Source organism: Balaenoptera musculus, chromosome 6 (assembly GCF_009873245.2).
Source record: "Balaenoptera musculus isolate JJ_BM4_2016_0621 chromosome 6, mBalMus1.pri.v3, whole genome shotgun sequence".
In the NCBI taxonomy this organism is placed as follows: domain Eukaryota; kingdom Metazoa; phylum Chordata; class Mammalia; order Artiodactyla; family Balaenopteridae; genus Balaenoptera; species Balaenoptera musculus.
This window is the reverse complement of record NC_045790.1, coordinates 26,838,166-26,849,645: the sequence shown is the minus strand read 5'-3', so window position 1 is coordinate 26,849,645 and position 11,480 is coordinate 26,838,166. Positions and strand designations below refer to the sequence as shown.

The 11,480-nt window shown below is 49.6% G+C and overlaps 1 long non-coding RNA gene across 1 annotated transcript; it reads left to right on the top strand.

Annotated features, from left to right (window-relative positions):
* Nucleotides 1-2,916: 2,916 nt before the first annotated feature.
* LOC118897029 lies at nucleotides 2,917-5,538 on the top strand. The gene is made up of 2 exons (XR_005020327.1): nucleotides 2,917-4,190; nucleotides 5,079-5,538. It is a non-coding gene; the product is annotated as an uncharacterized LOC118897029 (long non-coding RNA).
* The last annotated feature ends 5,942 nt before the right edge of the window (nucleotides 5,539-11,480 follow it).

Genomic DNA, 11,480 nt, shown 5'->3' with positions numbered 1-11,480 from the left:
TCTATCACGGAGGGGCCACAAATCATCCTTTCCCTGGCATGCATTTAAGTTGCCTACAATTTTTCATTTCTTCATATAATGCTATGGTGAATTATTCATAATGCTTTTATCATATTAAACAACGTCTCTTTAGAATAGATTCCCAGCAGCAAAATTATTTGGGTCAGAGGATATAAATATTCTAAAGGCCCTTGATATATATTGCCAAATTGTTGTGTGGAAGAGTCAGTCACTGTGTTTGCAGATGCTTCTCATGTAGCAACTGTGGAAATTTGTGTACGTTCAGGGTTTGTTGTTTATTGTGAATCATGGTTTCAACATATAGGTCTTTAGCTCTGAGGCTATTTTTTAAAATATGTGGTAGCCATTTATATTTCTTTTGATTCACTGGCAGAGACAATGCTCAGAGTTTGTCAAATTATTTTCTTGGTCCCATACATCTGGGTGTGATCACATGACTAATTCTCATGTGTGAGAGGAAGTGACCTGCTACTAGATTGAAATATGCTGGGTCCCTGGGCACCACTTGGTTGAAAAGCAGGAGAGCCCCCTTACCCACATCAGGTGTGTGAGAGTGAGAAATAAACCACTCTGTATTAGCCACCAAAATGCTGGGGTTTATCTGATACCACAGCAGAGTTTGGCCTCTCGACCAAAATACTCACACTATTAGTTATCTATCACTTTAAAACAAATAAGTGGCTTTAAAAAATAATCATTTAGTGTCTCTAATAGTTTCTGTGGGTCAAAAATTCAGAAGTGTCTCTGCACAGTGGCTCTGGCTCAGGGCCTCTTATGAGGCTGCAGTCAGATGTCAGCTGGGGCTATAGTCTCACCTGAAGATTTGAGTGGAGCTGGGGATGTACTTCCAAGGTGATTCACTCCCTCATGGCCAGCTGGTACCGGTGGCCATTGCTTGGAGGCTTCAGCTCCTCCCCACACTGGGCTCTCCTCAGTGCTGCTTGAGCATCCTCACAATATGGCAGCTGGCTCCCACAGAGAGAGTGATCCAGGAGAGGAAGACAGAAGCCACAGTGCCTTCTATGACCAAGCCATAGAAGTCACACACCATCACCTCTGCTGTAATTTACTGGCCATATACACTAGCTCTGATTTACTGTAAGAAGAGACTACAGAAGGGTGTGAAAATGAAAGCAAGGATTATTGTGGCCATCTTTTTTTTTTTTAATTTTTGGCTGCATTGGGTCTTCATTTTTGCACACTGGCTTTCTCTAGTTGCGGGGAGAGGGGGCTACTCTTCGTTGCGGTGCACGGGCTTCTCATTGTGGGGGCTTCTCTTATTTGTGGAGCACAGGCTCTAGGAGCGTGGGCTTCAGTAGTTGTGGCTCGTAAGCTCTAGAGTGCAGGCTCAGTAGTTGTGGCACACGGGCTTAGTTGCTCTGCAGCATGTGGGATCTTCCTGGACCAGGGCTCGAACACATGCCCCTTGCATTGGCAGGCAGATTCTTAACCACTGTGCTACCAGAGAAGTCCCTTGTGCGCATCTTGAGGCCAGCTATCTCACTCCCTAAATCTGCTTTAGAAATTTATTCTTTAAAAAAGTCATGGGTATGTGCAAAGATTTAGGTACCAGGAGAGGATGATCATTGCAGTATTGATTTTAGAAGCAGAAGAAAAAGGTGGGGGGGGACATAAATTCCATAAAGTTGAATAAGGCATAATATGACATTAAAATAGAATTGTATGCAGTCATATGTTGCAGAAGAATTTTTATGACACGGAAAGTTGTGTTTGTAACATAATTAAGCAACAAAATAACATAAGTAGAATGATTCTGTTGTGTAAAGAACATGTCTTTATAAAAAAGCATAGAAAAGGTATGAAAGGCTATACGTCTGGGGTAATTTGGGTTATAAATGGGCATGTATCCACACACCTCCCCTTCCAATGTGAGTGGAGGACACTTTCCCACCATGTTGATCTTGGGCTTGGCCAAATGGCTTGCTCTGGCAGCAGCATCAGTAGCCGATTCCAATCCTAAACCTTCAGAGGACTTCCATGCTCTTCTTGCCAATCTGGGAGCTCCGGACTCCCAACAGGAGAGGAGCATGCCGAGAAGCATGTCCCAGGAGAATGCGAGACATGCGGAGCACACCTGGACCACACCTGAAGCTGAGGCTGAGCCCCATCCAACCCACAGGTGCAAAAGCAAGACGTACACCCTCACCCTCCTGCACCTCCTAGTGTTCACGATGGCTGTGACTGATGATACAACATCAAACTAGGAAAAGCTGTTATTCCTGCATGATAGAATCATTTTCCTTTTTTTCTCTTACCTTCATTGTCTAAATTTTCTGAAATGAACATAATATTATATTATTATATTAACTAATTATATATTTTATTCAATATATTCATTATTTATATAATACATTATATTTTATTATTTAATTATATTATATTATTTATATAAATTTTTATTGTTTATTTAAATGTTTTTATTATTTTATATAAAGAATGTGTGCATGTGTGTGTATGTGTAAAACAAGGTTTTGGGAAGTTTAAAAAGAAAACCTTGCCCTTAAGGCCACCCTGTCTCTCTGTTCCCTGCCTCCTGCAAATGCACCGTAACTAGTGATAATCACAATGCACATTTTGATATCCTGTCTTTTCTCTGAAGTTACATTGTAAACACTCTTTTTGTTACTATATGTCCTTCATGAGTAACATTTACAGTGATGACAGAATATCCCACCAAGTGAATATAACAGCATTCTCATGTGTTTTACCTGCTGGAAATTTAAGTTACAGGCATAACTTGTTTTACAGTGCTTTGCTTTATTGCACTTTGTAGATACTGCATTTTTCACAAATTGAAGGTTTGTGGCAACCCCGCATCAGATGATAGTTAGCATTTTTTAGCAATAAAGTATTTTAAAATTAAGGTATGCACATTGTTTTTTTAGACATAATGCTATTGCACACTTAATAGACTACAGTATAGTATAAACATAGCTTTAATTTGCTCTGGGGAACCAAAAAATTTGTGTGACTCACTCATTGAATTGTTCATTTTATTGCAGTGGTCTGGAACCAAAGCTGCAATATCTCCAAGGAGGTCTGTATTTCGGAATTGTCGTTTAGTGAATGTGTGACCATGAATATATTCATGCATGTGCATTGTGTTTTTCCCTTTGCTTCCCAAAGATAAAATCACAGACTTGAGACACACAGGAGGGGATGAATATTTTACTCCCTCTTGATATGTATTTAAAAGTTTGCCTTCCAGAAGGAATCAGCCAATGTACCTCTCCACCAGCTGTACTTACATGTGTGCCGGCCTGTAGAAGACACCACAGATTACCCACTGCATGTCCCTCAGGAAATGAGACCTGATTTGATTCTGGAGTGTGGGGGGCAATTTGCCCATCCCACCCTGTATCTATGGGTAGCTAATGAGATGTAAGCAGAATTACTGAGTGAGTCATCTGGAAAGCTCCTTAAGAGGGGATAACTGGAAATGAGCCCTTTTTGCCCCCATGCCTGCTTTCTGTTGTGATGGTTGGATCTCCAGCAGCCATCTTGGGCCATGAGGCTATTTTGAGGATGGAAGCTCCACACTATGCAAGGCAGAAAAGAAAGATCCCCCCCACTCCCTCCTGCTGAGCTGACATTGCCCTGTTGCATATCCCAGCTGCTCTGTGGGTTTTGTGAAACTGTGTGTGAAGTCTCTATCTCATTGTATTATATGCAGGCAAGACTGAACTCTCCTACAGATGTCTGGAGTAAGCTATGGTGTAGTGTTTTTTTTGGCACATAATAAGCATGTTACAGCAGAAAAAATAATAATAATAATAATACTGTGGAGGAGCCATGCCAGCCTTAGATTTCCTGTCTCCAGGCTTGTTTCAATGTGAGAGTAAAATAAATCCAGTATTAGTTAAGTCTTTGAATTTTAGACCTCTATTACTAGTAACTGAGCTACTTCTTAACCTCTCCAGAACATTACTAGCATTGGCTTTAGCACATTACATTTTTTTTAATTATGTATAGGTGTCAAATAAGACTTAATTGTTGCTTAATTGTACATTTTTGGAGGAACATTACAGGCAGAAGGAGTACCACAAGCAAAGCTGTGCAAATTGGGAATGACAGCCATTTTCAAAAACACAACAGTCACTTCCTGGGGCATAACACCGTCTGATACCATCTTACTGAGAGGGTGTCAGGTAAGACATAAATGCACGTCACTCCCATCATGGAGAACCATTGAGGCAGAGCATCCCTATGGAAACTCAACCTGTGTTTTCATGTCTCTAGTCTCTCTCTCTCTCCTCTCTTGCTCCCTCTACCCCTTTTTCCCTCTCTCTCTAACAGTTTTAGCAGGAGAGGGATCAGCGAGTCCCCTGCCCAGGACAGGGTGAGTAACTCACATAAAAAGGGACAGGTTGCACAGCTTGGAGAAAGAGCTGGAAAACTGACACCCTCAGAGCAGGAGAGCCCAGCCCTGCTGGCACTCTGTGAAAGGCTACTTCTCTCCTCCCTGCATTCAGATGGAGACACACCATCCAGCCCAATAAATGCCCCTTTGTGCTGGATGGGTTTCCATCAACTTATGAGATGTCTTTAATGAGAGCTGGTTGTACTCTGCCCAGCCTCTGCCCAGCAACAGGCCTGCCAGCCTGGACACCATAAGAGCCAGCAACAGGAGATGGACGTTTTGGGGAGACTCCCCGGAGTTTTTAGCATCTGCATAGTGCAGACAACATCCACGGGCTGGACAGGCAGCTGGCCCCATGGAGAGGCCAGTGGGTCACATGCAGGGCCTGGCTCTTGGACCTGCCTTGAATATGCAGCTGGAGGCCCCAGTGGTCTGGTGGTTCGGCCCCCAAGCAGTTGTGGCCCCAGAACCAGGCCCTGGGGTCAGCCAGCTCCCATCCCACTCCATGTCAGACCAGGAGGACACACCTGCTTCCTACCTGCTCCTAAAGGGACAAGGGTCCTTTCCTTGGGCAGGCCAATTCACCCCTCAAACCTCCACACCCTCTCCCTTAGATGGGAGGTAGCAGTTGTGTAATTGAAATGGAATATCTCAGCTTCCAAATTCTTCTGATCAGCCTTAGCTGAAAGCAAGGAAAGAACCAGGGGTTAGCCAACCAAACAGGATTCAAGAGAAACTTGAAAGAAGAGGCTGTGGGGACCAACATTTTCAGACCGAGAAGCACAGCCCAGGCATTACAGCAGGCGAGCAGCGGCCAGAGGGTAAAAGGCAAGTTAAAGTAAAACCATCTTGCTCCCTCACCTCGTTGCCCTACAGTTGTTCTTAGCAAACAAGGTCCTCTGGGAACTCCTGCTTTTTGATGACATAGGCTTTACCAGGATGAAGGTAGCCTTGCTATCTGTTGGACCAAATCTGCTCATCAACTGTGAGAAATGACCGATGACAGGACATCACCTGGTCATCGGGAACCCAGCCAGCATGAAAACTGTGTCGGCTGACCCTGGAACCTATACAGGATCCCTCTTTAGGACTCTTTTCTTCACGGATTTATGCAAGTAAAATAACTAAAAATGGTGCCTTTGCAGTATAGTCATTTCTAACATGCTACACTGAGCAGTCAATTTTTCCACAGCAGAAGACACATGCCCTGTGCTGAGGGGCAATTAGTGAGTGCATCTGTGCAAAGGTGCCATGGCAGGTGCTGAGAAGTGGGGTCTCTTCCCCTCTGCACCCCTCAGTCAAATCCACTTGACTCAAATTCCCACCTTGGGGCTCAGAGTGGGGTCCCCAAAGCAGCCACACCAGCCTCCCTGGGACCTGGGTAGAAATGCAGGGGGTGAGCAGCAAGTAATGTCTCTCAGCAGTTCTGACGCTGGCCTAACCAGGATCAGAACAAGGACACCCCTTTGGATGGCACTGCATGACATCCGGCAGGCACAGGGGCCAACCACTGTCCCCTCCCCACCTCAGAGCATGAGAGATCTACGCCTGTGCTCAAACCCCCACCCTGTTGTGGCTCCTAGGGCATTTGCAGGGGTCTCCCTCAGGAAAGTGAAGCCATGGGTCAGCCTGAGATCTGAGGTGGGCCACGCTTCTCCAGGGTAGAGAGGAAAGGGCCTGAGATGGCTGAGTGCTCCTGCGGGACTCACCCCAGCCTCACGGTAGCTCCCAACACCCATCTGGGGTAGGTGGGGTGGACTCAGGGGACCTGGGTTAAAATCTCAGCTCTTAGAGCCTCAGTTTCCCCACATGCAGAATGGGTTCATAGTGAGATAGTGCACACCAAAGCCCCAGACCAGGGTCCCTTAGCAACGCCTGCTAGTTCTATCCTTGGCTTCTCAGTGGCAGTGTCTCCACTTGTCCACAACCTGTGGGAAGCTGCGGGTGCTAAAGGAGACAGCCCCCAGCCTGAGCCTCCAGAGCCTCAGTGGGGCTGGGGGTCGTGAAATGTGGTGGGAAAAACCTGGGGATGCAGAAAGCATGTCCTCAGGGGCATCTGGAGGTTTCCTGGAGGAGGCAGTCCCCAGACTTGGATAATGAGGAGACTGACCCTGGGCCAGGAAAGGCAGGAAGGCGGGGGGCTTCAGGCTGGGTATGTGCGGGCCCCACCAGCCCCTCAGCAACTTTTCTCTGAACACCTGTGTGGAGCTTTCAGACCCAGTTTACTATGGAGGAGCCATCGCCTGTCCACAGGACCTCCTCATGGCCTGAGTTTGGGCCTTCTGCCCAGCTGGCTCCCTGGACAGGCCAAGACTAGCAATCAACCTTCGGGAAAGGGAGGGGGGTACTTAGACTAGACCTGACCTGCCAGCAGACACCTCTTTGCCAAACCACAAGCCACCTACCCCAGCAGAGCTCCAGACACCTGTCCTCACTCCCATGTTCACCTGTGGCCCAGTGGTTTCGTGGTCTGAGTCAGCGGTCAATGTCAGAGCCAAGAACATGGCGCTCCATCATTAGTGGTTTGCAAAGCATGGGCTTGGCCGAGCCGGCTAGGCTGAGGAACTCCTGGAGACTGGACAAAGCCCACATGGCCAGGGCATGCCCCGGGCAGCCACCAGGTGTGGACTGAGGGTCAGCAGTACCCGGGGTTTTGCGTCTGTGGTTGCGAGGGAGGGGGCAGTCAACACACAAACAGCAAGCATGGTGCTTTCAGGAGCTGACCCAGTGCACGGGGTAAGGGAGGCCAGGGGCTACTGCAGACAGGTGGTCTACAATCAGAGGTTATGAAGAAGCAGGCCACATGGAGACCTGGGGGTAGGATCTTCAGGTAGGGAATATGGGGAGTGCAAAAGCCCTGAAGTAGAGATGAGTCCAAGGAACAAACAGAAGGGCAATGGGGAGGGTGAGGAGAGGGGAGGATGTAGGGGTTTCAGTTGTACAGGTTCCAGGAGTGAGGATTTTCATCAGAAGACTTCAGAGGGACTTAAGCTGGTCAGTGATATAATCTGATTTACTTTTTCAAAATAGGATCGTGGGGAGGGATGAGTGTTTTAATCTGTTATATGTCCTGTGTTTAAAGAAAAAAAAACCTATTTATCAATGAAAAATATAACATATAAAAACTAGGACTGAGATCAGATGTATCAGGAAAAAAACAAAATTACAGTACCCTAAAACAAGACAGTGGTTTTTTTTTTTTTCACATTTAAGAAGTATTGAGGTGGGCAGCCTAGGGAAGGCCTGTGATCCAAGCACTGGGGACACAGGCTCCTTCTGTCTTTGGTTCTGCTGTGTGAGACTCCCATGCCCAAAGTCTCATGTTCCAATATAGCTGCTGGAGCTCCAGCCATTACAGCCACATTCCAGCCAATGAGAAGGCAGAAGTAATAAAGAATGGCATACGTCCTCTGTTTAAGGTCTCTTCCCTAATGTTGCACAACCCTTCCATTGCCAGAATGTAGCCACACGGCCACACTTCGATGCAGGAGAGGCTAAGAAATGCAGGAGAGACCCCTATTCTGGGAAGCCATTTGCTGAGCTAAAAATCAGGAGCCTGTGACTAAGAGAGAAGGGAAGAACCAATAGTAGGGATGACCACTGTTCCTGCCACCTTTGCCCTGCTCCTGGGGACAAGGACTTTGCTGGGCATAGACACCCATAGACGGCAAGTGGAGTCAGCCCCTCGGGGACTGGGGAGAGACCAATGCACAGACAGGCAGGACGGATGGGTGGATCAGGGCTCCACAGAGGAAGCTGCATCTCACTGTTCTCTCTCCACAGTACTGGGTGGGCACCTCCAAGCCAGCTGACCTGCCTCTCACTAGCTCTGTCGATAGCTACATGACAGTCCAGAACATGATGAGCATAACTCAGCGACAACCTCATGGGGGGAACTCACTTTGTTTTGGGGTTGAGGGCCTTACTGTGTGACCTTGGGCATGTCACGTCTCACTAGAGGATCAAGTGAGGTGGTGCATATGCCTGCCTGGGTGCCCATCTCATGCTACCTAGTCCATTACCATGCTTGACCCAGGCATGTCTGCATGACCTTGGCCAGTGCCTCCCCACCCCAGTCTTTAAAATGGGGGTGATGACACAGAACCTCCTCACAGGCCTGGCCTCCTTCCTCTGTCCTTCTGGAAATGGGGTGGCAGCCCTGCCCTGCCTCCCGGCTCTGTGCACTGAACTAGTGGGATCAGTGGTGCCTGGAAGTGCCTGACAGAAATGCAGAATCCTAGGCCCACCCCACTGCCATGAGATGGTTCCCCTCAGGTGGGTGGCGGGGAGGCGGGCCACCAGCTCCCAGGGAGTGCCCATTGCCCCAGGCTGTCCTCCTCCTCCCGCACTCCCTGGTGGTGAGCATGTGTAGGCCAGCCTGGGCCCTGGCAGAGGCAGGAGCTGTAGCTGCAAAGCCAGCCTCCCAGGGTAGGGTTGAGCACAGGCCTGCTTCACTCAGCCTGGGGCACCTCAGACATGCCACACCATGTTTCCAACCTTGGTCTCTCTCTCTCTGTAAAATGGAAATGCCATCTCTGCCTCCTTGCCTCTCAGGAATGGAAAAGGGCCAGGGATTCAGCCACTTTCGAAGGTTCCCATTCATGAGGTCTATCTGAATGCACATCTTCCCAGATCCCAGGTGACACAGTCATGATCTCCCCACAGTAATTCGGGGGCACAGGCAATGTTCATCCCCCTCCTGGTGGTGTGTTGGGTGAAGTGGGACCCAGGCCCTTCTAGCCATGAGACCCCCCATCCCTCCTGATGAGTGAAGCCGGTCAGGCATCCTCATCTCTGTATCACCCAGAGCATGAAGCCACCGCCCTAAGAGCCACCAGACTCTGGTGATGTGGCCCTTGGCTATCACTGGCCAGCAGGATTTCAGCACCTGCTCAAGGCAGCAGCATGAGGAGGGGGCTTAGGTCAAGGCCACCATCACCCTCAATGCCGGGAGCTGGTCTGGGCTTCACCTGGGCTGGGTCAATTCATCTTCACAGCATCCCCATTTTACAGACAGTAAATGCATCCCCAGTCACACAGCTCGGAAGGGGCGGGTGAACTCAGCATCATGCTGCATGTGTGTGTCTGCACATGTATGTTGGCTGCACATACAGCCCCTCTATCACATGTGTCTCTCTGCTGGAGCATAGCTGCTGGCCCTGTCCCTCCCCAGCCCACCCCCTCTCCTGGGACATTACCCAATTGTCACTTCCCCTTGGACCCAAGCCTCATGGTCAGCATCTGGGAACCGGCCTTGGACAGTCATACTGGTCTCTCCAGCATTAGAATTTGAAACCAGGTAGATGTGAGGACACACGGTAGGCACTGCCCCTTTCAGTCTGTCCTGGGAACAATCTGGTAAACAGACACAGCATAGGCAAATGAAAATGACAAAGCAGACAGGGGAAGTCCCTCCCCGAGGACAGGCACGCCTGGAGAATGAAACCCTGCCCAGGGCTGACCAAGCCCCCCACAGGTCTACCCTGGGAAGGTGAAGTGCCTGCCTGAGTCCCTGGTGGTCAGTACAGAGCAGTTACAAACCCAGGTTTAAATGCCCAATTATTCCACCACGATCTTCCCTCGCTTCCGCCTTTTGGACAGAGGGAATAATGAACCTCAGCACAGAGCTGCCATGTGGCCCACATGAGAGACCCCTATGACACCCACCGAAACCCTCTCACTCAGCAAACAGGCAGGAACAAAGCCCTCTCCTCCCGCCTCTCTTCATCTGCCCCACCCCCGCACCTGGGGCCTCCCCTGCAACCTCAGAGCCCTCTCTCCTGGCTGCCTTCTCCCTGGCCCCTCCAGGAGCCAGCACTGCCCCTAGGGCAGAGAGGCTAGTGCTTTTGTATGAATAATACCAACTTAAAATATCTGGATTTCCAGCTGCTCATGAATAGTTAGCTGTGGGTTAGGTGAGAATAACAGTAACTGCTACTTGTAATGGCCACCATGCCCAGGCCTGATCAGACCCCCAGGCACTGCTGTGTCCCCACTCATGGTGTCTTTGTGAACTAGGACTGAGGCAGTAGCCACCTCTGTGAGCCTCAGTTTCCTTAGCTATGAAGTGGGCCAACAGCAGTTCCTCCTTCATGAGACGGCTGTGTGTGGGCAGAACTGATGTCCCATTGGGATGCATTGGGCCCTCAGCAGTGCTGCGACTGGGCAGGCCCTGCCCACACCTGCACAAAAGGGATACCTGTCGGTCTGAACTGTGGGCTGCAGGACTTCAGGGCTAAGGTCAGGACAAGCTCCCAGGGCAGCCCATATAGACCCTAGATACTAGGCCCCCACCATGGGCAGAGCACTGAGGAATCAAATCCAAACAAACACCTCACTGAACGGAGAAGGAAACCAGCCACATCATACAGCGGGCGAGCGCCCAGCTGGGTTCAGCCAGTACTGTGGGCACCCCAGGGCCCCCAGTCTGTCCTCTACCACAAACGGTTTGGACATGCCAGCAGGTCAGGAGGAGGACCTGGAGCAGGGTTTAGCGGAAGATGCCTTTTTCTGATAAATCTCCAGGGTGACTTGCATTTTCCATGCCTTCTATTTCACTTTCAAAACTCCCTCTAGCAGCGGGGGTGAGGCTCTGGGCAGGGGGAAACAAGGAGGGTCCAGTGTGGAGGGCAATCACAGGTGAGGCAGGCACTAGGTTACAACGCCCATGGGTGCCCACCTGCTGGCTGGGTAGACTAGCCGGGAGAGCATCCAGTCCACGCTTACAGGACTGCACAGTCTCCCCAGTTCTGAGCGTGGCCCTCCTGGGTCTCTTCCCAGCTGTGCCTCAGTTTCCTCCCATCATGTGAGGGGGTAACACCTGCTTCCCAGGGCTGTAAGACAAAAAGTGATGCACCTGGCCCCACACAGGGCTGTCCCATGACACCTCCCACCTGCCCCAGAAGTCCTGTTCCAGCCCACAGCACCTAGAACAGGGCATGGCATACAGCAGGCACTCTGTGGTTACAGGATGAATGAATGAGCCTCCAGCTCCAGACCAATGTAACTCACTATCTCCTGACCTTGGGCACTGCTGCTTACCCTCTCTGGTCTTTGGTTTATGTGGAGGGGGAAGGTC